This window comes from Sesamum indicum, linkage group LG13 (assembly GCF_026168435.1).
Source record: "Sesamum indicum cultivar Baizhima isolate 11 linkage group LG13, ASM2616843v1, whole genome shotgun sequence".
NCBI classification, from domain to species: domain Eukaryota; kingdom Viridiplantae; phylum Streptophyta; class Magnoliopsida; order Lamiales; family Pedaliaceae; genus Sesamum; species Sesamum indicum.
The window spans coordinates 9,365,937-9,392,927 of record NC_142669.1 but is presented as its reverse complement, the minus strand read 5'-3'; the positions used below and the strand labels follow the sequence as shown (position 1 = coordinate 9,392,927).

The 26,991-nt window shown below is 42.7% G+C and overlaps 1 long non-coding RNA gene across 2 annotated transcripts; it reads right to left on the bottom strand.

Annotated features, from left to right (window-relative positions):
- Window positions 1–13,540: 13,540 nt before the first annotated feature.
- Window positions 13,541–20,526, bottom strand: LOC148784490 (uncharacterized). Of its 2 annotated transcripts, XR_016063661.1 has the most exons (3): window positions 20,391–20,526; window positions 19,993–20,306; window positions 13,541–18,794 (listed from the first exon to the last, which is right to left on the bottom strand). It is a non-coding gene; the product is annotated as an uncharacterized LOC148784490 (long non-coding RNA). The 2 variants fall into 2 exon arrangements; XR_016063660.1 differs by lacking the exon at window positions 13,541–18,794 and having other exon boundaries at window positions 19,863–20,306.
- Between the last annotated feature and the right edge of the window lie 6,465 nt (window positions 20,527–26,991).

Sequence of the window (26,991 nt, the reverse complement as noted above, 5' to 3'; positions counted from 1 at the left end):
TTCAACAAAAATACCTACATAATTAACCCATAAATATAATATATCTCTATCTAAAAATAATAAATATAATTCAATTAGTGTAAAAATAATGAAATATATTTAAAATATTAAATTATTCTAAGTCGATTCATGTTTGATCCATTTAAAATTGATTTTGATGAATTCAAACCAAATTCAAAAGTAATCTTTTAAACTCAATAATAATTTTTAACAATAATATATTCGACTCGTTGGAATAATTTACAACCTTATTCAACTTCCACAATTCCTTTTTGTCTCTATCTGTCTTTGAATAGTGATCTGGGTCGAAGTAAGCGATCTAGTGAAACGATCTCAGCACAGATGACTAACTCTTCCTAGACCAGATTTTGGGTTCCCTGAGAATGAAACACAAACTGTGAGCTCGCGGGTACGTCCCCGACAATGACCCTCCGACGCTCAAGTTAGGTTGATCAAGAGAAATATATGCTATCTCAAAGTTCGATCTCAATAAATGCGCAACAGTTACCTTAATAACGGCGTTTCGGTGTCTATTTATAGAGCGCAGCTGGACACTGTTGACTTGGGCAACGTGGCCTTATTCTACTGGCTCTCGTCCTGATCGGACGGTTCTGATTGTCCGGGTCTTCGAGATGGCTGTTCGAGCCGGGTCGGGTCGGGCGCGACCCGACCGTTGCAAAAGGCGTGGATCCTGTGCTGAAAGGACTCTAATGCCCTTAATGAAAGGTATTTTTGTCATTTCACAGAATATTATTATGACACCCATCATTATTCCCCCACTTTTTCAAAGTGCAAAGTCGTTGCCTTTGAAGAAGTCGAGCGGTCGCGTCGCTTGATCCACTGCCCAGGTGGACACGTGGCAACATCCTGTGGGCTGATCTGTGGCGCGCATCTCTAGAGAGGTCCGTTTATAAATACCTCCACCATTCAAACATTTATTCCTGCTCCTCATACAGATATTCCGCGACCGGCGATAACCAAGAGTTCGCATTCGACCTGCAGCTTCCAGGGCAATCCTATTCTAAGGTACGATGTCTTCCAGCTCTAGTTCGAATTCTGGGTCGAGCTCTGGCTCTGGGTCTTCTGCGACCCCTTCTGGGTCTGCATCTGGGTCTGCGTCTAGGTCTGCTCACCGTTCTTTCTCTACCTCCCCAAAAAGGAACAAAAAGTTTTCTATTTCCAAAATTACTGATGAGCAAACCGGTCTTTATACTCTAACGAAATTCCAGGATAGGTTGGCTAGAAACCCTTGGGAACCCGTAGTCAGTAGTGTTAGGACACCTTTTCTTAAAATTAGGGAGAAATATTACATACCCCCCGAATATGACATCGTTATTCCTGCTACCTTCGATCGAATGCACCGTCCTCCTGAGGGTTTCAGTGCTTTTTCTATCAAACACCTCAATGCTGGCCTTCGATTTCCTTTGGTTCCCCCTGTAGCCTTGATTTTGAATAAACTGGGGTTGTGCCCTATGCAACTTTCCCCCAATTCTATTTCTCATATTGTCCTTTTTGTTGTAATAATGCAATACTTAGGTATAGAACCCAGTTTTGATAATTTTTGGAGTCTGTACTCTTTCACTACTTCGAAACGATCCGGTGATAGAGGTTTCTTTTATCTTTCTGCCAAGCCCGACTGTGGATACCTGAGCACCCTGAAGTTGAATGTAGGGGTCTGGTTAGATCGCTTTATTTTTATTCGACCTCCTAGAGGTGTCTGGCCTTTGAAAAACGAATGGACCAAATATAAACCTGTCCCGAAAACAAGTGGAGGGGGGCTGGAGGGTGATCAGATAAATAGCCTAACGGCTTATAAATACGACCCCAAGAAGCTTCTCAATGAGAAGGTTTTGCAACTATCGGGGCTCTCTCCAGCGTCCCTCCACATCGAAGAGTCTTTAGGTGATTTTCTCTTCTAGCGATGCTTTCCTGTCGTTCTGTTCGAACTCGCTTACACGCCTCGATTTTTCTTGCAGGTAGCATCATCATGAGTTCCCGTAATGCCTTATGACTGAAGGCATTACGGAGAATAAAGTGGCTAAAGCCAAGGCCAAAGCCAAGGGGAAACAAGTCGCGCCCTCTAAAGACCTTCCTCCTGCACCTGTTCCTTCGCGAGCCCTCGAGCCCCGCTAAACATCAGCTCATCCAAGTGGATAGCGAAGAAACTCCCTCCAACCTCTCTATGGATATAACTCTAGCGATCTAGAGCTGAACTTGGACAATGCGAGCGGAGATCAGGGAGGTGAATCCGGGAAGCCGAATCGTGAAAGCGGCAAGAAATCAAAGAAGAGGAAGCGGGCCTCACAAAAGCAAGGGCAGGGAGCGAGTCCGAAGGAGAAAGAACCGAAGGAAAAATGACTGGTGGCACCTTCTGGTTCTTCAAAATCCACTCCCCATCGGCCTGAGACTTTGAGCAGGATGGCCAAGGAAGCTGCGGATAAGTGCAGCCAGGCGGACGAGCGAGATAGGTTTTTGAGGTTGGAGCAGTTTGCTTCGCACTGGGAGGAGACCAGGGAAGCTATAAGGGGTCCTCAGTCGCATCCATCTGAACCTCTGAAGTGAGATTGTTCTTCTAGCACAGTGCTTTTCTCGGAAGCAGGGGGGAAACCTTCGATCTGTATAACTCTTTAACCTCCCTTCGCGACCAAAGTTCCCTGGTGACGAACAATCCTGTTCGGATCGAGGAATATGGGGCCCACGCCATGCTACAGGTAATCATTTATTCTTTAGTTGGCTCTAATGTTCGAACCCGAATAACTTCGCACTACTTTGTAGGGCTTAACTTTTCTCCGGAGCCTCTCTCTGAAATGCATGTCCTATCGCAAAAATTACATACTGACCGATAGGAAGGTGAAAGAGCTCCAAGCTCAACTGGCGGAGAAAGATAAGGCGGATCTCAGGCACGCGGACGACATGATGGTCCTCGCTGAGAAAATCAAGAACTTAGAGGGCGAGCTCGATGTCGTCAGGAAGGAGAAGGAGATCGCCATATCCGAGAGGGATGTTGCTCTATCTGAAGGTAGGAAGGAAGGATTCGAGGCCGGCCAGGAGGCTGGACTGGCCGTAGGCCACAAACTGGGCTTTGAGGAAGGCCAGTCTGATCGCATTACCCTGGAAGAACATCACAAACTTCTGGTTGGCTCTCGAATGGCTGTTGTCCGTGACTTTCTGAAGACGAACACCTTCACGACTACCGGGAGATCAAATCAGCTGACTCATTTGTCAAAGGCTACAAGACTTGTGAAGCCCAAATTGAAAAACTTTGCGGATTCCAGGAGTCATTTGACCGCAGTCGGTTGGACATTACTCTTGATGGCGACCTTCAACCCTATTCTGCTGAGCCCGATCTCAAGGACGATTCATGTTTGATCCATTTTTGTCTCTATCTGTCTTTGAATAGTGATCTGGGTCGAAGTAAGCGATCTAGTGAAACGATCTCAGCACAGATGACTAACTCTTCCTAGACCAGATTTTGGGTTCCCTGAGAATGAAACACAAACTGTGAGCTCGCGGGTACGTCCCCGACAATGACCCTCCGACGCTCAAGTTAGGTTGATCAAGAGAAATATATGCTATCTCAAAGTTCGATCTCAATAAATGCGCAACAGTTACCTTAATAACGGCGTTTCGGTGTCTATTTATAGAGCGCAGCTGGACACTGTTGACTTGGGCAACGTGGCCTTATTCTACTGGCTCTCGTCCTGATCGGACGGTTCTGATTGTCCGGGTCTTCGAGATGGCTGTTCGAGCCGGGTCGGGTCGGGCGCGACCCGACCGTTGCAAAAGGCGTGGATCCTGTGCTGAAAGGACTCTAATGCCCTTAATGAAAGGTATTTTTGTCATTTCACAGAATATTATTATGACACCCATCATTATTCCCCCACTTTTTCAAAGTGCAAAGTCGTTGCCTTTGAAGAAGTCGAGCGGTCGCGTCGCTTGATCCACTGCCCAGGTGGACACGTGGCAACATCCTGTGGGCTGATCTGTGGCGCGCATCTCTAGAGAGGTCCGTTTATAAATACCTCCACCATTCAAACATTTATTCCTGCTCCTCATACAGATATTCCGCGACCGGCGATAACCAAGAGTTCGCATTCGACCTGCAGCTTCCAGGGCAATCCTATTCTAAGGTACGATGTCTTCCAGCTCTAGTTCGAATTCTGGGTCGAGCTCTGGCTCTGGGTCTTCTGCGACCCCTTCTGGGTCTGCATCTGGGTCAGCGTCTAGGTCTGCTCACCGTTCTTTCTCTACCTCCCCAAAAAGGAACAAAAAGTTTTCTATTTCCAAAATTACTGATGAGCAAACCGGTCTTTATACTCTAACGAAATTCCAGGATAGGTTGGCTAGAAACCCTTGGGAACCCGTAGTCAGTAGTGTTAGGACACCTTTTCTTAAAATTAGGGAGAAATATTACATACCCCCCGAATATGACATCGTTATTCCTGCTACCTTCGATCGAATGCACCGTCCTCCTGAGGGTTTCAGTGCTTTTTCTATCAAACACCTCAATGCTGGCCTTCGATTTCCTTTGGTTCCCCCTGTAGCCTTGATTTTGAATAAACTGGGGTTGTGCCCTATGCAACTTTCCCCCAATTCTATTTCTCATATTGTCCTTTTTGTTGTAATAATGCAATACTTAGGTATAGAACCCAGTTTTGATAATTTTTGGAGTCTGTACTCTTTCACTACTTCGAAACGATCCGGTGATAGAGGTTTCTTTTATCTTTCTGCCAAGCCCGACTGTGGATACCTGAGCACCCTGAAGTTGAATGTAGGGGTCTGGTTAGATCGCTTTATTTTTATTCGACCTCCTAGAGGTGTCTGGCCTTTGAAAAACGAATGGACCAAATATAAACCTGTCCCGAAAACAAGTGGAGGGGGGCTGGAGGGTGATCAGATAAATAGCCTAACGGCTTATAAATACGACCCCAAGAAGCTTCTCAATGAGAAGGTTTTGCAACTATCGGGGCTCTCTCCAGCGTCCCTCCACATCGAAGAGTCTTTAGGTGATTTTCTCTTCTAGCGATGCTTTCCTGTCGTTCTGTTCGAACTCGCTTACACGCCTCGATTTTTCTTGCAGGTAGCATCATCATGAGTTCCCGTAATGCCTTATGACTGAAGGCATTACGGAGAATAAAGTGGCTAAAGCCAAGGCCAAAGCCAAGGGGAAACAAGTCGCGCCCTCTAAAGACCTTCCTCCTGCACCTGTTCCTTCGCGAGCCCTCGAGCCCCGCTAAACATCAGCTCATCCAAGTGGATAGCGAAGAAACTCCCTCCAACCTCTCTATGGATATAACTCTAGCGATCTAGAGCTGAACTTGGACAATGCGAGCGGAGATCAGGGAGGTGAATCCGGGAAGCCGGATCGTGAAAGCGGCAAGAAATCAAAGAAGAGGAAGCGGGCCTCACAAAAGCAAGGGCAGGGAGCGAGTCCGAAGGAGAAAGAACCGAAGGAAAAATGACTGGTGGCACCTTCTGGTTCTTCAAAATCCACTCCCCATCGGCCTGAGACTTTGAGCAGGATGGCCAAGGAAGCTGCGGATAAGTGCAGCCAGGCGGACGAGCGAGATAGGTTTTTGAGGTTGGAGCAGTTTGCTTCGCACTGGGAGGAGACCAGGGAAGCTATAAGGGGTCCTCAGTCGCATCCATCTGAACCTCTGAAGTGAGATTGTTCTTCTAGCACAGTGCTTTTCTCGGAAGCAGGGGGGAAACCTTCGATCTGTATAACTCTTTAACCTCCCTTCGCGACCAAAGTTCCCTGGTGACGAACAATCCTGTTCGGATCGAGGAATATGGGGCCCACGCCATGCTACAGGTAATCATTTATTCTTTAGTTGGCTCTAATGTTCGAACCCGAATAACTTCGCACTACTTTGTAGGGCTTAACTTTTCTCCGGAGCCTCTCTCTGAAATGCATGTCCTATCGCAAAAATTACATACTGACCGATAGGAAGGTGAAAGAGCTCCAAGCTCAACTGGCGGAGAAAGATAAGGCGGATCTCAGGCACGCGGACGACATGATGGTCCTCGCTGAGAAAATCAAGAACTTAGAGGGCGAGCTCGATGTCGTCAGGAAGGAGAAGGAGATCGCCATATCCGAGAGGGATGTTGCTCTATCTGAAGGTAGGAAGGAAGGATTCGAGGCCGGCCAGGAGGCTGGACTGGCCGTAGGCCACAAACTGGGCTTTGAGGAAGGCCAGTCTGATCGCATTACCCTGGAAGAACATCACAAACTTCTGGTTGGCTCTCGAATGGCTGTTGTCCGTGACTTTCTGAAGACGAACACCTTCACGACTACCGGGAGATCAAATCAGCTGACTCATTTGTCAAAGGCTACAAGACTTGTGAAGCCCAAATTGAAAAACTTTGCGGATTCCAGGAGTCATTTGACCGCAGTCGGTTGGACATTACTCTTGATGGCGACCTTCAACCCTATTCTGCTGAGCCCGATCTCAAGGACGATTCATGTTTGATCCATTTTTGTCTCTATCTGTCTTTGAATAGTGATCTGGGTCGAAGTAAGCGATCTAGTGAAACGATCTCAGCACAGATGACTAACTCTTCCTAGACCAGATTTTGGGTTCCCTGAGAATGAAACACAAACTGTGAGCTCGCGGGTACGTCCCCGACAATGACCCTCCGACGCTCAAGTTAGGTTGATCAAGAGAAATATATGCTATCTCAAAGTTCGATCTCAATAAATGCGCAACAGTTACCTTAATAACGGCGTTTCGGTGTCTATTTATAGAGCGCAGCTGGACACTGTTGACTTGGGCAACGTGGCCTTATTCTACTGGCTCTCGTCCTGATCGGACGGTTCTGATTGTCCGGGTCTTCGAGATGGCTGTTCGAGCCGGGTCGGGTCGGGCGCGACCCGACCGTTGCAAAAGGCGTGGATCCTGTGCTGAAAGGACTCTAATGCCCTTAATGAAAGGTATTTTTGTCATTTCACAGAATATTATTATGACACCCATCATTATTCCCCCACTTTTTCAAAGTGCAAAGTCGTTGCCTTTGAAGAAGTCGAGCGGTCGCGTCGCTTGATCCACTGCCCAGGTGGACACGTGGCAACATCCTGTGGGCTGATCTGTGGCGCGCATCTCTAGAGAGGTCCGTTTATAAATACCTCCACCATTCAAACATTTATTCCTGCTCCTCATACAGATATTCCGCGACCGGCGATAACCAAGAGTTCGCATTCGACCTGCAGCTTCCAGGGCAATCCTATTCTAAGGTACGATGTCTTCCAGCTCTAGTTCGAATTCTGGGTCGAGCTCTGGCTCTGGGTCTTCTGCGACCCCTTCTGGGTCTGCATCTGGGTCTGCGTCTAGGTCTGCTCACCGTTCTTTCTCTACCTCCCCAAAAAGGAACAAAAAGTTTTCTATTTCCAAAATTACTGATGAGCAAACCGGTCTTTATACTCTAACGAAATTCCAGGATAGGTTGGCTAGAAACCCTTGGGAACCCGTAGTCAGTAGTGTTAGGACACCTTTTCTTAAAATTAGGGAGAAATATTACATACCCCCCGAATATGACATCGTTATTCCTGCTACCTTCGATCGAATGCACCGTCCTCCTGAGGGTTTCAGTGCTTTTTCTATCAAACACCTCAATGCTGGCCTTCGATTTCCTTTGGTTCCCCCTGTAGCCTTGATTTTGAATAAACTGGGGTTGTGCCCTATGCAACTTTCCCCCAATTCTATTTCTCATATTGTCCTTTTTGTTGTAATAATGCAATACTTAGGTATAGAACCCAGTTTTGATAATTTTTGGAGTCTGTACTCTTTCACTACTTCGAAACGATCCGGTGATAGAGGTTTCTTTTATCTTTCTGCCAAGCCCGACTGTGGATACCTGAGCACCCTGAAGTTGAATGTAGGGGTCTGGTTAGATCGCTTTATTTTTATTCGACCTCCTAGAGGTGTCTGGCCTTTGAAAAACGAATGGACCAAATATAAACCTGTCCCGAAAACAAGTGGAGGGGGGCTGGAGGGTGATCAGATAAATAGCCTAACGGCTTATAAATACGACCCCAAGAAGCTTCTCAATGAGAAGGTTTTGCAACTATCGGGGCTCTCTCCAGCGTCCCTCCACATCGAAGAGTCTTTAGGTGATTTTCTCTTCTAGCGATGCTTTCCTGTCGTTCTGTTCGAACTCGCTTACACGCCTCGATTTTTCTTGCAGGTAGCATCATCATGAGTTCCCGTAATGCCTTATGACTGAAGGCATTACGGAGAATAAAGTGGCTAAAGCCAAGGCCAAAGCCAAGGGGAAACAAGTCGCGCCCTCTAAAGACCTTCCTCCTGCACCTGTTCCTTCGCGAGCCCTCGAGCCCCGCTAAACATCAGCTCATCCAAGTGGATAGCGAAGAAACTCCCTCCAACCTCTCTATGGATATAACTCTAGCGATCTAGAGCTGAACTTGGACAATGCGAGCGGAGATCAGGGAGGTGAATCCGGGAAGCCGGATCGTGAAAGCGGCAAGAAATCAAAGAAGAGGAAGCGGGCCTCACAAAAGCAAGGGCAGGGAGCGAGTCCGAAGGAGAAAGAACCGAAGGAAAAATGACTGGTGGCACCTTCTGGTTCTTCAAAATCCACTCCCCATCGGCCTGAGACTTTGAGCAGGATGGCCAAGGAAGCTGCGGATAAGTGCAGCCAGGCGGACGAGCGAGATAGGTTTTTGAGGTTGGAGCAGTTTGCTTCGCACTGGGAGGAGACCAGGGAAGCTATAAGGGGTCCTCAGTCGCATCCATCTGAACCTCTGAAGTGAGATTGTTCTTCTAGCACAGTGCTTTTCTCGGAAGCAGGGGGGAAACCTTCGATCTGTATAACTCTTTAACCTCCCTTCGCGACCAAAGTTCCCTGGTGACGAACAATCCTGTTCGGATCGAGGAATATGGGGCCCACGCCATGCTACAGGTAATCATTTATTCTTTAGTTGGCTCTAATGTTCGAACCCGAATAACTTCGCACTACTTTGTAGGGCTTAACTTTTCTCCGGAGCCTCTCTCTGAAATGCATGTCCTATCGCAAAAATTACATACTGACCGATAGGAAGGTGAAAGAGCTCCAAGCTCAACTGGCGGAGAAAGATAAGGCGGATCTCAGGCACGCGGACGACATGATGGTCCTCGCTGAGAAAATCAAGAACTTAGAGGGCGAGCTCGATGTCGTCAGGAAGGAGAAGGAGATCGCCATATCCGAGAGGGATGTTGCTCTATCTGAAGGTAGGAAGGAAGGATTCGAGGCCGGCCAGGAGGCTGGACTGGCCGTAGGCCACAAACTGGGCTTTGAGGAAGGCCAGTCTGATCGCATTACCCTGGAAGAACATCACAAACTTCTGGTTGGCTCTCGAATGGCTGTTGTCCGTGACTTTCTGAAGACGAACACCTTCACGACTACCGGGAGATCAAATCAGCTGACTCATTTGTCAAAGGCTACAAGACTTGTGAAGCCCAAATTGAAAAACTTTGCGGATTCCAGGAGTCATTTGACCGCAGTCGGTTGGACATTACTCTTGATGGCGACCTTCAACCCTATTCTGCTGAGCCCGATCTCAAGGACGATTCATGTTTGATCCATTTTTGTCTCTATCTGTCTTTGAATAGTGATCTGGGTCGAAGTAAGCGATCTAGTGAAACGATCTCAGCACAGATGACTAACTCTTCCTAGACCAGATTTTGGGTTCCCTGAGAATGAAACACAAACTGTGAGCTCGCGGGTACGTCCCCGACAATGACCCTCCGACGCTCAAGTTAGGTTGATCAAGAGAAATATATGCTATCTCAAAGTTCGATCTCAATAAATGCGCAACAGTTACCTTAATAACGGCGTTTCGGTGTCTATTTATAGAGCGCAGCTGGACACTGTTGACTTGGGCAACGTGGCCTTATTCTACTGGCTCTCGTCCTGATCGGACGGTTCTGATTGTCCGGGTCTTCGAGATGGCTGTTCGAGCCGGGTCGGGTCGGGCGCGACCCGACCGTTGCAAAAGGCGTGGATCCTGTGCTGAAAGGACTCTAATGCCCTTAATGAAAGGTATTTTTGTCATTTCACAGAATATTATTATGACACCCATCATTATTCCCCCACTTTTTCAAAGTGCAAAGTCGTTGCCTTTGAAGAAGTCGAGCGGTCGCGTCGCTTGATCCACTGCCCAGGTGGACACGTGGCAACATCCTGTGGGCTGATCTGTGGCGCGCATCTCTAGAGAGGTCCGTTTATAAATACCTCCACCATTCAAACATTTATTCCTGCTCCTCATACAGATATTCCGCGACCGGCGATAACCAAGAGTTCGCATTCGACCTGCAGCTTCCAGGGCAATCCTATTCTAAGGTACGATGTCTTCCAGCTCTAGTTCGAATTCTGGGTCGAGCTCTGGCTCTGGGTCTTCTGCGACCCCTTCTGGGTCTGCATCTGGGTCTGCGTCTAGGTCTGCTCACCGTTCTTTCTCTACCTCCCCAAAAAGGAACAAAAAGTTTTCTATTTCCAAAATTACTGATGAGCAAACCGGTCTTTATACTCTAACGAAATTCCAGGATAGGTTGGCTAGAAACCCTTGGGAACCCGTAGTCAGTAGTGTTAGGACACCTTTTCTTAAAATTAGGGAGAAATATTACATACCCCCCGAATATGACATCGTTATTCCTGCTACCTTCGATCGAATGCACCGTCCTCCTGAGGGTTTCAGTGCTTTTTCTATCAAACACCTCAATGCTGGCCTTCGATTTCCTTTGGTTCCCCCTGTAGCCTTGATTTTGAATAAACTGGGGTTGTGCCCTATGCAACTTTCCCCCAATTCTATTTCTCATATTGTCCTTTTTGTTGTAATAATGCAATACTTAGGTATAGAACCCAGTTTTGATAATTTTTGGAGTCTGTACTCTTTCACTACTTCGAAACGATCCGGTGATAGAGGTTTCTTTTATCTTTCTGCCAAGCCCGACTGTGGATACCTGAGCACCCTGAAGTTGAATGTAGGGGTCTGGTTAGATCGCTTTATTTTTATTCGACCTCCTAGAGGTGTCTAGCCTTTGAAAAACGAATGGACCAAATATAAACCTGTCCCGAAAACAAGTGGAGGGGGGCTGGAGGGTGATCAGATAAATAGCCTAACGGCTTATAAATACGACCCCAAGAAGCTTCTCAATGAGAAGGTTTTGCAACTATCGGGGCTCTCTCCAGCGTCCCTCCACATCGAAGAGTCTTTAGGTGATTTTCTCTTCTAGCGATGCTTTCCTGTCGTTCTGTTCGAACTCGCTTACACGCCTCGATTTTTCTTGCAGGTAGCATCATCATGAGTTCCCGTAATGCCTTATGACTGAAGGCATTACGGAGAATAAAGTGGCTAAAGCCAAGGCCAAAGCCAAGGGGAAACAAGTCGCGCCCTCTAAAGACCTTCCTCCTGCACCTGTTCCTTCGCGAGCCCTCGAGCCCCGCTAAACATCAGCTCATCCAAGTGGATAGCGAAGAAACTCCCTCCAACCTCTCTATGGATATAACTCTAGCGATCTAGAGCTGAACTTGGACAATGCGAGCGGAGATCAGGGAGGTGAATCCGGGAAGCCGGATCGTGAAAGCGGCAAGAAATCAAAGAAGAGGAAGCGGGCCTCACAAAAGCAAGGGCAGGGAGCGAGTCCGAAGGAGAAAGAACCGAAGGAAAAATGACTGGTGGCACCTTCTGGTTCTTCAAAATCCACTCCCCATCGGCCTGAGACTTTGAGCAGGATGGCCAAGGAAGCTGCGGATAAGTGCAGCCAGGCGGACGAGCGAGATAGGTTTTTGAGGTTGGAGCAGTTTGCTTCGCACTGGGAGGAGACCAGGGAAGCTATAAGGGGTCCTCAGTCGCATCCATCTGAACCTCTGAAGTGAGATTGTTCTTCTAGCACAGTGCTTTTCTCGGAAGCAGGGGGGAAACCTTCGATCTGTATAACTCTTTAACCTCCCTTCGCGACCAAAGTTCCCTGGTGACGAACAATCCTGTTCGGATCGAGGAATATGGGGCCCACGCCATGCTACAGGTAATCATTTATTCTTTAGTTGGCTCTAATGTTCGAACCCGAATAACTTCGCACTACTTTGTAGGGCTTAACTTTTCTCCGGAGCCTCTCTCTGAAATGCATGTCCTATCGCAAAAATTACATACTGACCGATAGGAAGGTGAAAGAGCTCCAAGCTCAACTGGCGGAGAAAGATAAGGCGGATCTCAGGCACGCGGACGACATGATGGTCCTCGCTGAGAAAATCAAGAACTTAGAGGGCGAGCTCGATGTCGTCAGGAAGGAGAAGGAGATCGCCATATCCGAGAGGGATGTTGCTCTATCTGAAGGTAGGAAGGAAGGATTCGAGGCCGGCCAGGAGGCTGGACTGGCCGTAGGCCACAAACTGGGCTTTGAGGAAGGCCAGTCTGATCGCATTACCCTGGAAGAACATCACAAACTTCTGGTTGGCTCTCGAATGGCTGTTGTCCGTGACTTTCTGAAGACGAACACCTTCACGACTACCGGGAGATCAAATCAGCTGACTCATTTGTCAAAGGCTACAAGACTTGTGAAGCCCAAATTGAAAAACTTTGCGGATTCCAGGAGTCATTTGACCGCAGTCGGTTGGACATTACTCTTGATGGCGACCTTCAACCCTATTCTGCTGAGCCCGATCTCAAGGACGATGAGTTCGCGGCCCTGAGGAAAGAGCTAGAGGATGAGGATGAGGATTGATGCTACCCGATCTCCCTTTTTGTAATAGGATTTTGTCTTTTTGTATGACCCCTTCTTCCCTTTGATACTTTTAGTAATTTGACTTGTAAATCTGGGAAGTTGACCCCGTGAGCATATTTTTGCGATGCAACTGTGTAAACGACACCATCAATAGAATTATTTTTTGTCAGCTCACGTATTTGCTTCCTTCTATCTCCTTTTAAGGCTTTTATTTGATAACTGCATCTCTTTTTATGTCGCTTATGCTGAATGCATTTCAGTTCGCGTAATAAGATTCCTCTTCTCCAGTTGGCAAGAAGGCATGTCTTTTTCAGATCGTATTATTGGATGCCTCCTTTTCAGTTGGCAAGAAGGATGTGTCTTTTTCAGATCGCATTATTGAATGCCCCTTTTTCAGTTGGCAAGAAGAATGCGTCTTTTTCAGATCGCATTATCGAATGCCTCTTTTTCAGTTGGCATTAGTTGGACGCGTCTTTTTCAGTTCGCATTTGATTGGGTGCGTCTTTTTCAGATCGCATTGGATGCCTCTTTATTAGTTGGCAAGAATGATGCGTCTTTTTCAGATCACATTATTGGATGCCTCTTTTTCAGTTCGCGTTTGATTGGGTGCGTCTTTTTCAGATCGCATAAGTTGGACGCGTCTTTTTCAGTTCGCGTTTGATTGGGTGCGTCATTTTCAGATCGCATAAGTTGGACACGTCTTTTTCAGTTCGCGTTTGATTGGGTGCGTCTTTTTCAGATCGCATAAGTTGGACACATTTTTTTCGGTTCGCATTTAATACTTTGAAGATTTTGATAGTGGATAAAAATAAAGGCAAATGTAAGCATAAAAATGTACACAGTTTTATAAATTGCTTCCGGAGAAATGCAGTTTTTACAAGTTTCTTCAAGCATTGACATATGCAGTAATGACTATATCTATGTACAAGATGCAATCTCCCTAACCTTTACATAATTGGTGGCCTTTCACAGGCTCCGGAATTCGATCCCTTCGTGGTCGACGGCCTTTCACAGGCACCAGAACACACCGGGTAGCTCGTCGACCCACGATCCTTTATTTTCAAGGCGCATCTTCAAGTGCTGCAAGATCGTCTTGTTAGTCACCTCGGTCTGTCCGTTCGCTTGAGGGTTTGCGACCGCTGTAAAGTGCTGCGCGATCTTCAGTTCCTTGCACCATTCCGTAATCCTTCTCCCCTGAAACTGGGTGTCACTGTCAGATATCAATATTCTAAGTATCCTAAACCTGCAGATGATGTTTTTCCAAATGAAGTTGATGACTTCTTTTTCGGATATCTTGGCCACTGCCTCCGCTTCGACCCACTTGGAGAAGTATTCGACCGCCACAATGATAAATTTCTTCTGAGCTTGGGCGGGTGGAAAAGGTCCGACAATGTCAATTCCCCACTGGTCGAACGGGCATGCTATTCTGATCGGCTCCATTGGGGTCGCATGCTGGTGTATCAGGGATGCATATTTTTGCAGCTTTCGCATTTCCTCACTAGGTCCTTAGAATTTTTGATCAAGGTGAGCCAGAAGTATCCTTGTTGCCTGATTTTTTGGGCCAGTGATCTCGCGCCTGAGTGGTTTCCGCAACTCCCTTCGTGGATTTTTCGCATCACGTAAAGGGCTCTTTCCTCGTCTAAACATTTCAAAAGAGTCCCATCTACTGTTTGTTTATAGAGTTGGCCGGCTAGTAAGGTGCACCGAGTAGCTCGAAACTTGACCCTTTTCGCAACAATGGGCTCGTCGGGTAGGATACCGTCCTCAAGATACTTCACAATTTCGTCCTTCCATGACCTAGTTTCTGAGACCACCTGCACCTCTGCTCTGTTCGAAAGAGCTGAGCGCTCGCGTATTAGGGCCGTGATCTTACGATCCCTGATTCCATCCATTGCGGCTCTGAATTTGGATAAGGCGTCCGCCTTGTCATTTTTAGCCCTAGGCACCTGCAAAACAGAACATTTCTCAAATTTGCCCATTAATCGCTGAACGATTTTCTTATACGATGTCATCGTCCTCTCCCTCGTCTCGTATGTTCCTTCGATCTGTAGGGCAATCAATTGAGAATCCGTGAAGACCTCCAGATCTCGGGCGCCGGCTTCATGTGCGAGCTCTAAACCCAGTATGAGTGCTTCATACTCCGCTTCGTTGTTGGTCACTGGGAAAGATAAGCGAGCTGCAACTTCGATCTCTACACCCTTTGGCCCTTGGGTTAGTATGTCTGCTCCTCCATTATTGGCGTTGGAGGATCCATCTACATGTAGCATCCATTTCAAGTAAGGCTGTTCGGCTGTTTCAGGTTCTTTTTGGTCACTGGTCAACTCCATTACGAAATCTGCAAGCACCTACGCTTTCGTACTGCCCCAATTCGACCGCCCATTTGATCAATCTTCCTGAGGCTTCGGGTCACGACATCACGTGTTTGAGGGGGTGGTTTGTTAGTACGACCACTTTATGCGACTGGAAGTAAGATCGCAGTTTTTGAGCCGTTACTACTAAAGCAAGAGCCTGCTTCTCCATCTCTGAATATCTGGACTCCGCACCCTGAAGCATCTTGCTGACGTAGTAGACCGGGTTTGATTGTTTTCTTCTTCCCTCACCAATACTGAGCTAACTGCATTTTCAAATACTAGCGTCTCCCCTTCTTTTGGGTTCACTAGGAGGGGGGGTTTCGTGAGGTATTCCTTCAGCTCCTATAGTGCCTGGTCGCATTTCGGGGTCCATGCGAAGCTTTTCGATTTTCTCAGGACCTTGATGAAAGGTAGACTCCTATTTGCCGATCGGGATATAAACCTGCTTAGCGACGCGATCTTGCCCGTGAGCTTCTGCACCTCTTTGATCGAGACTGGAGATCGCAGATTCATAATAGCCTGGATTTTTTCTAGGTTTGCCTCTATTCCCCGTTCGCTAACCATGTATCCCAAAAAGTTTCCTCCTTCGACTCCGAAAGTGCACTTGTCAGGATTCAATTTCATGCCATACGCTCTCGTTATGCTGAAAGCTTGTGCGAGGTCCTTGAGATGGTCCTGCGACCTCTTACTCTTGACCAATATATCATCGACATATACCTCAATGGTCTTTCCCAGCAAGTCACCGAACATCTTATTGACCAATCATTAGTACGTCGCGCCCGCATTCTTCAGTCCGAACGGCATCATGTTGTAGCAGTAGATCCCCTTCTCAGTGACAAACGAGGTTTTGTCCCTGTCCTCCTCAGCCATGCGAATTTGATGATATCCTTGATAAGCATCCATCATCGAGAAGATTTCGAACCCCGCTGTTGAGTCCACCATCACATCGATCTGGGGTAGCGGGTATGGATCCTTTGGGCAGGCTTTATTTAGGTCTGTAAAATCAACGCACATGTCAGCATTTCTCCTCAGAAATTCGATCATGGTCATTTCTCCATCGAAGATGTTGGACCCTATTCGGGTCGTCTTACCAGGTTCCTCGGGGACGAGCTGCACCGACTTGTATTCCTCATTGGGTTTTAAATGTTCTGCCTCGTACGGTCAGGGTTTAGCATCCTCCTTCGTCTTCTACTTCTTCAGCTCGAGCTCCCCTTTCAATGATAAGTTGTAGCATTTTCGAGCCTCTTTCTGATCGCACAATACCTCCCCGATCTCGTATTCCATGGGGAACTTCATCTTCATATGATAAGTGGAAATGACCGCTCGGAATGAGTTCAGCCCCGGCCTACCTAAGATAACATTGTAGGTAAATGGGGTATCAACTACCAGAAATTTGACCATCAAGGTCTTTCTCTTCGGCTCTTCTTCCATGGACACAGGCAGCTCGATCGTCCCCAGTGAAGATACTTCACTTCCTCCAATACCAACCAGCGGGGTTTTTACGGGTTCGAGTCGTGCGTTCTCTAGACCCATCTTATCAACTACACTCTTGAAAATGATGTCTGTTGAGCTACGACTGTCGATCAGCACTTTGTGGACAGCGAAGTTCGCAATGTCCAGCTTGACGACCATCTGGTCGTTCATGAAGTTCGCAATATCCAGCCTATCTGAGCTATCGAATGAAATGGCTTCTTCGTCTTCCACCTTCAGCACAAACTCCCTTTCCCTGCTCGATCCTATAGTGCGAGCGCACTTTTCCGTGTTCGACCTGAATCTCCGGCGCTCGATCCTCCCGCTATCGTGTATAACACTCCTTTGGTTGGTGCATTGCTCCCTCCAGTTGGGACCCTATCCGTTTTCGAAGGGCCTGGGTTTCGATCTCTGCTCCTCGATCGACTTCTTCTTACTTCCCCACTGATTTTGCAATTTGGAGGGACTCAATCCCGAAAGTATCCCTGTCTAACCAGCCTCTCGATCTCATCCTTCAGCTGGAAGCACTCTTCAGTGTTGTGTCCCCTCTCTCGATGGAATCTGCAATATTTGTTAGAAAATCTTTTAGAAGGGGTGTACCTAGTGTGCCTCGGCCACTTCAGGACATCTGCATTCTCAACCATCATCAATGCCTTCTCTCGCGACATGGCCAGTGGAGTATAGTTATGGTATTTGGGCTGGTATTTCGGCTCCTTTTGTTTTTCTTGTTTTTGCTTGCCACCACCCCCTTCTCTGCCATCATGCGGTCGCCTGACATGCTCGCGCTCTCTTCGCTCGGAGTCTTTCATCGCATTCAGCTCCTCCTCGTCTATGTATTTCTGGGCTAGTGTCATTAACTGCTCGACGTCACTGGACGGGTCGCGTGCTAGAGCAGACGTAAAAGGACCCTTTCGCAGTCCATGGATGAGGATGCTCACTATCATATCAATCCTCAACTCCTGCACCTCCAATGTCTCATTGTTGAACCTTCCCATGAAGTTGTTCAAAGTTTCGTCTTCCCTCTGGCGGTTATTGAACGAGTCGCCGACCTTTTTTGCTTCTCCTTACTCACGAAGTGAAAGTTGAACTTCTGCACTAGCTGATCATAGGATTCGATGCTCCCTCAGGGCAAATTCGTGAACCATCCTTGAGCTTTCCCTATGAGCGTGGTCGCGAACATTTTTGCCATGATAGGGGCTGGCTGCCCATATAAATTCAGCACCATTTCGAATGCTACCACGTGTTCCTGCGGATCCTTCATTCCATCATATCTCCGCAAATCGGGTACTCTGAAACCCGGCTCAACTGTTTGGACCAGAATGTCATTACAGAAGGGGGAATTCTTGTTTTGGGACACTATCTCTCCTCGTTTTTTCAGCTCATCAATCTGTTTGTTCAAGCTGTTTATCTGCTTTCCCACACTCTCGACCTCGGCCCGCGATATTATGGGCTCCCTTCTCTTCGCGCGAACATGACTGCTGGAGCCAGCATCGGATGATGTTGGTCGCTTGCTGCGATGCTCCTGTTCGCCTTGCACCCTCGACTCTCTTGGTGGTTCCACATCTTCAAATAACTCTGCCTCCTCGCAGTTTCTTTGACCAATGGAGTCGCAATTTTTCTCTCATACTCCACAATATCGTTTCGACTAGCTTCCTCTATCATTTTCTGGAGCTCTTCCTTTGTGATTTGAATAATTGCTCCTTTCCTCGGCGTCTCTTCTTCTCCGGCATTTCTCCTCGATGAACCTTCCATAGCTATAAGAAATTCTCAGACGTTCCCACAGACGGCGCCAGGGTCGAAGTAAGCGATCTCGTGAAACAATCTCAGCACAGATGATTAATTCTTCCTAGACCAGATTTTGGGTTCCCTGAGAATGAAACACGAACCGTGAGCTCGTTGGGTACGTCCCCGACAATGACCCTCCGACGCTCAAGTTAGGTTGATCGAAAGAAATATATGCCATCTCAAACTTCGATCTCAATAAATGCGCAACAGTTACCTTAATAACTGCGTTTCGGGGCCTATTTATAGAGCGCAGCTGGACACTGTTGACTGGGCCATGTGGCCTTATCCTACTGGCTCTCTCGTCCTGGTCGGACGGTTCTGATTGTCCGGGTCTTCGAGATGGCTGTTCGAGCCGGGTCGGGTCGAGCGCGACCCCGTTGCAAAACGCGCGAATCCTGTGCTGAAAGGACTCTAATGCCCCTTAATGAAAGGGTATTTTTGTCATTTCACATAAGATTATTATGACACCCTGATTCACAAGCAATGATTCAATATCTTTCCTGTCCACCTCTCTCCAAATCTTTAGCAATCATTCTACATACTACTACAAAAATTCTCATGATTCAGAAATCCTAACTGAATAAGGGCAATTTTCAAGAGTTCCAGTTCCTAACATTCTCTTAAGTCCTATTTCAGCAACAATATTTGAAGTCCTATTACTCAAAAAGCTGAGATTCTTGGCTGTCCAAGTGCCATCTTTCTTTTTGTACAACAATATCCTCAAGTACTTCATTGAAGATGCAAATTAGCATGAACAGACTGATTTATTCTATCAGATTATCTTTGCCAATGAAGAGTAAAATACCACTTCCACGTTATCTTAGCGAGGATCAATAAATAAAGTCAGTCAAATCAGAAACATCATAAATAAATTAATTATATTTCTTCTAAAAAAGAAAAGTGAAGCCAAACCATTCCCAACCTACCATCCTTTTTCATATCACTAGCATCCTAATTCCAAATTCTCAAACCTCATATGCAACTGCCTTCCCCCTCAGGACACATTTCAGATATGCAGCCCTTAAAGGCTGTCTAGGCTCAAGCGTACAACAGAACAAAAAACAAACAGGGCGCGTTTTATCTAGAGAGAAAGGTAACATGGTGATTCATTTAGTCACTGTTTCTAGTAAGTTGATTATAGGCATTTTTGTCTCCTGGCTTTCCCTTGTGTTTAAAAGTCAAGGGAATTTATTAGCACTTTCCAGGATAAACCAAAGTATGACCCCTGCTCCATTAACCAGGCTATTTCATTTCTGCCAGAAGAAGAATGGTAGTAGAAATAATGGATCATGAGCTTTCTCTTCAGAATTCTAGTTTTGACTTCAACTAAGTCTTGTGGATTCAGAAGCACTCGTCGGCATCATACTTCCATTCACATGCAATGATTCAATATCTTTCCTGTCCACCTCTCTCCAAATCTTTAGCAATCATTCTACATACTATAACCTTACTACAAAATTCTCATGATTCAGAAATCCTAAGCCGTGGATCCAACCTATTTCATGTAAGTTCACAACCAAATCAGTAGACAACTAAAAATTTGAATGGAGTTTTCTAGTGAATAAATGGAAAATGGAATCCAACCAAAAGTATAAACCAAGTATAATGGGATACTGATAGTTTTGACTAAATCATCAAATTCATTACTAATCAAAACTGGAAATCACCTCAACACAACGATCACATTCTCCAGATCCCTGAATCTCGATGCGGCAATTATCAACACCAGAGGCCTTCAAAGCGGACAGCAAGTGCTCAATAGTCCTAACGCTGTATCCATCTTTGGACAGCGTGGTGCAGAGAGGAGTCTCCTTCAGAGCATTTTCAATTGACGCGCGAATAACATTCGATTGGAAAATGAAGTAACGGCCGACGCGAGGAGCCGCTGGTAGAAAATCCTAACGGTCGAAATGTCGCCCGAGTGCAATCCCTGACCAGTCCTCTCTACGCAATCCGCTACAGGTTGTGGCAACTTGCGCGTCTGCAATTAGGATTAGGGTTTATCAGTTTGTCTGCGCGACATATTTCAAGCGTTTGTGGATGTGTATATGGAAAGAGAGACTACCGGTTTCCAGGAGACGACGGAGGAGCGCGTATTCAGGAACTTGAAGCCGGCGGCCATTAGTACCGTTGTTAATTTATTACCGTTGCTATTTGTTTCCGTTAATGTTTGATTTTTCAAATATGTTCTGGAGATTTCTATAGATTTATATATATATAAATAAATATGTGTTATTGATAGATTAATTTTTACAGACTTTCAAAATTCATAGGACATCCAAAAATATTTTATATTTTTTTTTAGTTTTTACATTATTTATACTTTATAAGAAGAAAATCTCATTTTTACTTATAAATGACTGTTAATTAAATTACAATATTAATTTTTAAAATTTACCAAAAATATCCCTTATATTTGTACTCCTACTCAAATTCTCTTCTTTTTATTTATACATCTATACTAATATAATAAAAGAAATATTTTTTTTCATTCACAAACAACGATTTGTGATACTTGCATAATCAATTTTTTTGTTGACAATATATTTAAGTTAAAATTATTTATTTATTTATATATTTGTTGAAATGTGATATTTATGTTGGTTTATTATATTTTACTATTATGTATAATATATTTTAAATAATAAAAAATTATTTATTATATGGACGCAGGAACGACGTGCCATAACGGCTAGTCTTCAAAATAAAATAATGATATAATTAGTTATAGCCAAACCTACTATTCACTACTTTCTAAAAATATTTTATTTTTCAAGCTCGTAAAATTAATCTATACTATTATAAAAAGAATTTTTTTTATCATACTAAATTTTGAATATTCAAGTTTATCCTTTAATTTATTTCTTTACATAAAAATGGTTACAAAATTAATTTCAATATTTTTTTAATTATCTCATTTTCTTAGTCCACTACTTAGCGCTTCTCTCTCACCTTACTTTTTTTCATAATTATTTTCTCAAAATTTTTATATTTTTAACAAACTCACAATTATAATTTATTTTTTCTCTTACATCTCACCACACTTTTTTTTCTTTTCAGGGAATTCTTTATTCTCATCTCCTGACAATATGTTTGTTTCTTTTCATTTTATTTTTTTAGCTTCATCTCATACAATTTTTTTTCTATATATTCTTGGGGATGGCGTACAACTATAACTAATTAAAAAAATACCAAATATATTATAATAGATTATAAGCTTTCAAATATGTTGTAAAATATTATAAAGAAAAAAAAACTTGCAAACTCATTCAAATATCATATAAGGGCGTGTTTACTTGATGGGTCAACATATCCCTACTTGGGAATGATTTGGGAGAACCGAGTGGATTATCCGAAATGGGACACGCTACACATATGTTTACTACGGTATACACAATCCGCAATATATCCGCGAAATCTTGTTTACGATCTCATATTAAATTGATCATTTAACCGTGAAATTACCTTCTTGTACCATTGAATTTGAAATTCCACCTTGCCTACCCTCATCCCTAGTTCGACTTTTCCCTCTTTTCAGCAATTCTGATTTCTTCCGTTGGACATTTTCAGGCGAAGACAGGCGTTTGGCAGAGTGGATCAAAGGTACAACGTCGACCACAATCTTTGGGTAAGTCTCCCAACACTTTCACATTCTCTGCAACCATTTATTAACGATAAATGTCGATTCTAATTTTTCCAGCAACCCCTCTTCCAAGTTGTAGGGTTAATCGATCGTATTACTGTCGCCTAAACTATCTTTGTAATAGTAAAAATATACCTCCCTACATGCATTAACTTGTGAATGTGTAACTTTAGTCACAAAAAAATTTATTTGAGTCAGTAATACGTCAATCGAGTATAAATATAAATTTTTATTCTCTATTTTTTTGTTAATGTAAGTAATTTTAGTAAATTATGAATAATTAAAAAAATAGTTGTTAAATCAAGGCAAAATTCAGAAATACTATATGTAATTTTTTTATAGTCGTTTATATTGCTAAAGCCATCTCATAAGGTGAGAGGAGTTATCAGCTCACTTACAGAATTAATCCCACAAAGTAAATATTTTATAATTATTTTTGAACTTTTTTATTATACTTTAATCAGATTTATCCTATCACTCGTTTGATCAAATACTCAGTTTAGAAGATATTTGAGTGAGATTATGAGTTTTTTAATAAAATATTTAAAAAATAGTATTATATTATTAAAATTCAGGTGTAAAAGTAATTACCACACTGCACCTTGTGTGTAGAAATTAAATTACCATTATATAAAAAGTAATTACAATTGAATTTTTCTCTCTTTTTATTTCCTTTTTTCATATGTATATATATATATATATATATATATTCTCTCCCCCTCTATCTCTCTCAATTGTACTGTCCATACATATCACAATGCTATTTATGACATATTGCATTGAATCTATGATAATTATTATATTCATTTATTTAATTTTGAAAGAAAATCATAGTATGATATATATATATAAATATATAAATCAAAGTTTGTATTTATTACATCTGATTAATGTATATCTATACTAGTATAGAAAAAAAAATCACTTCTCATTCACAATTTATTATTTGTGACACTGAAATATCAAATTTTAAAATACCAGTGATACTCTTAAATAATTTTACTAATATAAATTGTCCACATTATTTTTTAACCGTCAATATACTATTATGTTTATTGCATCTTTACAAATGTTAATTGATTTTGCTCCCCTTTTAATCATATATGGTTTTTCTTTTTAAAATTTGTGTTATATTTATTTGATTATATGCACACAAGTATTGTGTGGCACAGTGGCTAGTACTTATATAAATATTCAGTGAATTCTAATCCTCTTTTGCATACACACCAATTGCGTATGGACCAATGGTTTATAATAAGTATTGGTATAATTACATTTAACCCCCTTAACCTATAATAATATCTTTACACACCACCTCTAATTTTTATCTTTATTGTTCAATTATTAAATTTTTACTATTTTAATTCATTAATACTCTTTATTTTTTTAAAAATTTTATTTTAAGTTATTTTTGTATTTATTATCATTTAAGTTCATGTAAGCTTGTTAATCAAATTATTATTTAAGTTCATTATATGTTCTTTACCATTATTTTTCTATATATAAATGTACGTGTGATTTATTTATTTATTTCATAAGTCAATCATAAATTTCAGTAATTGTTTATAAAAATACCTCAATATTATAAAAAAAATAATAAAATAAGCACATTCGGATTTAATGTAGGCCTAGCCCAAGCCAGTCCATGAGCTGGGCCGAAATTTAAAAATTGATCCAATTAGGACCCACTTAGAGATTCAGGACCACTTCCAAACCGATCATGAACAGTAGTGGGCTGGTCTTAGATCGAATCGACCCAACCCGTTGTACACCTTGAATATTCACTGTCTCTAATTGACCATTACATTTTTGTATGGAATAAAATAGTTGATCGGGTCAATATAGCTTATTGCGGAATACAATAATTTAATAAAATTTATCAAATGTTTACTTATATGGCTTCAACAATTGATATAGACAAACTTACAAAATTCATGTTCAACTAATCAAATTATAAATTATTTACTATTTCTTCTCATAAAACTACCAACAATCCCTAAAAGATTGCTCTATGGATTATGTTGCGATTCCGATGTTGCTTAAATATGACTTGAAGTCACTGATCTCTTTTGTTTATAATAAATTTTAATTATAATTTAAAATTATTTGTAAATTAAAATTAAAAGTTATTGATAATTTTTTTTTGCTGGTAATTTCAACTCAACCCCTCCAAGACTTTAAACTTTAGATCCGTTCTTGATGAAAAATATATTTAACCTCAAAATATATATATTTATATGGTCGAAGTTGGACCTTACGATTATGGTGTGATAGATTGTTGAGATTCTGAATTAAGGACTTGGGCATGGAGTCAGGTTTTTAATGAATCATTTATTTGGAATGATTTATGAATAATCAATAATTATTAGATTAATTATACTTAGATTCATCCTAAAAATATAAAATTATACTTTTTTCTAAAAAAAATTTAAAATTACACTTAGACACTCTTTAAAAGTTATTTCTTTACACTTTCGTTAGGATTTGAACTAAAAATGATGACGTTAGCAAAAAAAAAAAAGGCATAAGTTTTTTAATTTTGCACCCCATTTTACATTTTATGTATATTTTTATACATATAAAGGGATAAATATAATATATATATATATATATATAAATGTGGTGTGAGGTTAACATTATAAAAGTTATAAAATTATTACATGAAAATGTTAAATAAGGAATAAACTTGAAAATTTATACAATTTTGCTAACGTCAATATTTTTGTTAAAAACACTAATAAAAGGAGGTCAGGTGTAAACAGTAAATTCTCCGAGTATTGTAAATATAATTTTGAAAGTTTTATAAGAAAACATGTAATTTTATATTTTTAAAGGGGACAAATTATAATTTGTTGGAAAAATAATTGATTTCAAGCAATCAAAACGACGTTTCCATGACTTGCTTTCAACAATGGTACCTTCCGGTTTGAACCACCGTCTAAGTTATTTGACTTCAATTATCACCAGGTCAAATGGAACTAAACCTTGAATTTAAGCATGTGAGTGTGACAACGTCTGTCAGTAACAATAAGCCACCAGCTTTGTGTTGATCGTTAGGGTTGACACTTATGTCATGTGTCCTGATCCTTTTCATGAATGTTTTTAGGAATAACTCAATTCCTTAGTTGCGATCAAACAATGACATTCACTTAGTTGGGCGTCTCCAGGGATGCACTGCTAGCATCTCGTCTTATAAGACTTGACCCAATTCAAATGCAGGTTTAATGAAATTTCAAATAGCAAATGAAATTGAAGAGCATTGAAGAAGGAAGTCAATTGATGCTGTTGTTACAAATCTGTGGTTTCCACCACCAATTCAACAAAAATACCTACATAATTAACCCATAAATATAATATATCTCTATCTAAAAATAATAAATATAATTCAATTAGTGTAAAAATAATGAAATATATTTAAAATATTAAATTATTCTAAGTCGATTCATGTTTGATCCATTTAAAATTGATTTTGATGAATTCAAACCAAATTCAAAAGTAATCTTTTAAACTCAATAATAATTTTTAACAATAATATATTCGACTCGTTGGAATAATTTACAACCTTATTCAACTTCCACAATTCCTTTTTGTCTCTATCTGTCTTTGAATAGTGATCTGGGTCGAAGTAAGCGATCTAGTGAAACGATCTCAGCACAGATGACTAACTCTTCCTAGACCAGATTTTGGGTTCCCTGAGAATGAAACACAAACTGTGAGCTCGCGGGTACGTCCCCGACAATGACCCTCCGACGCTCAAGTTAGGTTGATCAAGAGAAATATATGCTATCTCAAAGTTCGATCTCAATAAATGCGCAACAGTTACCTTAATAACGGCGTTTCGGTGTCTATTTATAGAGCGCAGCTGGACACTGTTGACTTGGGCAACGTGGCCTTATTCTACTGGCTCTCGTCCTGATCGGACGGTTCTGATTGTCCGGGTCTTCGAGATGGCTGTTCGAGCCGGGTCGGGTCGGGCGCGACCCGACCGTTGCAAAAGGCGTGGATCCTGTGCTGAAAGGACTCTAATGCCCTTAATGAAAGGTATTTTTGTCATTTCACAGAATATTATTATGACACCCATCATTATTCCCCCACTTTTTCAAAGTGCAAAGTCGTTGCCTTTGAAGAAGTCGAGCGGTCGCGTCGCTTGATCCACTGCCCAGGTGGACACGTGGCAACATCCTGTGGGCTGATCTGTGGCGCGCATCTCTAGAGAGGTCCGTTTATAAATACCTCCACCATTCAAACATTTATTCCTGCTCCTCATACAGATATTCCGCGACCGGCGATAACCAAGAGTTCGCATTCGACCTGCAGCTTCCAGGGCAATCCTATTCTAAGGTACGATGTCTTCCAGCTCTAGTTCGAATTCTGGGTCGAGCTCTGGCTCTGGGTCTTCTGCGACCCCTTCTGGGTCTGCATCTGGGTCTGCGTCTAGGTCTGCTCACCGTTCTTTCTCTACCTCCCCAAAAAGGAACAAAAAGTTTTCTATTTCCAAAATTACTGATGAGCAAACCGGTCTTTATACTCTAACGAAATTCCAGGATAGGTTGGCTAGAAACCCTTGGGAACCCGTAGTCAGTAGTGTTAGGACACCTTTTCTTAAAATTAGGGAGAAATATTACATACCCCCCGAATATGACATCGTTATTCCTGCTACCTTCGATCGAATGCACCGTCCTCCTGAGGGTTTCAGTGCTTTTTCTATCAAACACCTCAATGCTGGCCTTCGATTTCCTTTGGTTCCCCCTGTAGCCTTGATTTTGAATAAACTGGGGTTGTGCCCTATGCAACTTTCCCCCAATTCTATTTCTCATATTGTCCTTTTTGTTGTAATAATGCAATACTTAGGTATAGAACCCAGTTTTGATAATTTTTGGAGTCTGTACTCTTTCACTACTTCGAAACGATCCGGTGATAGAGGTTTCTTTTATCTTTCTGCCAAGCCCGACTGTGGATACCTGAGCACCCTGAAGTTGAATGTAGGGGTCTGGTTAGATCGCTTTATTTTTATTCGACCTCC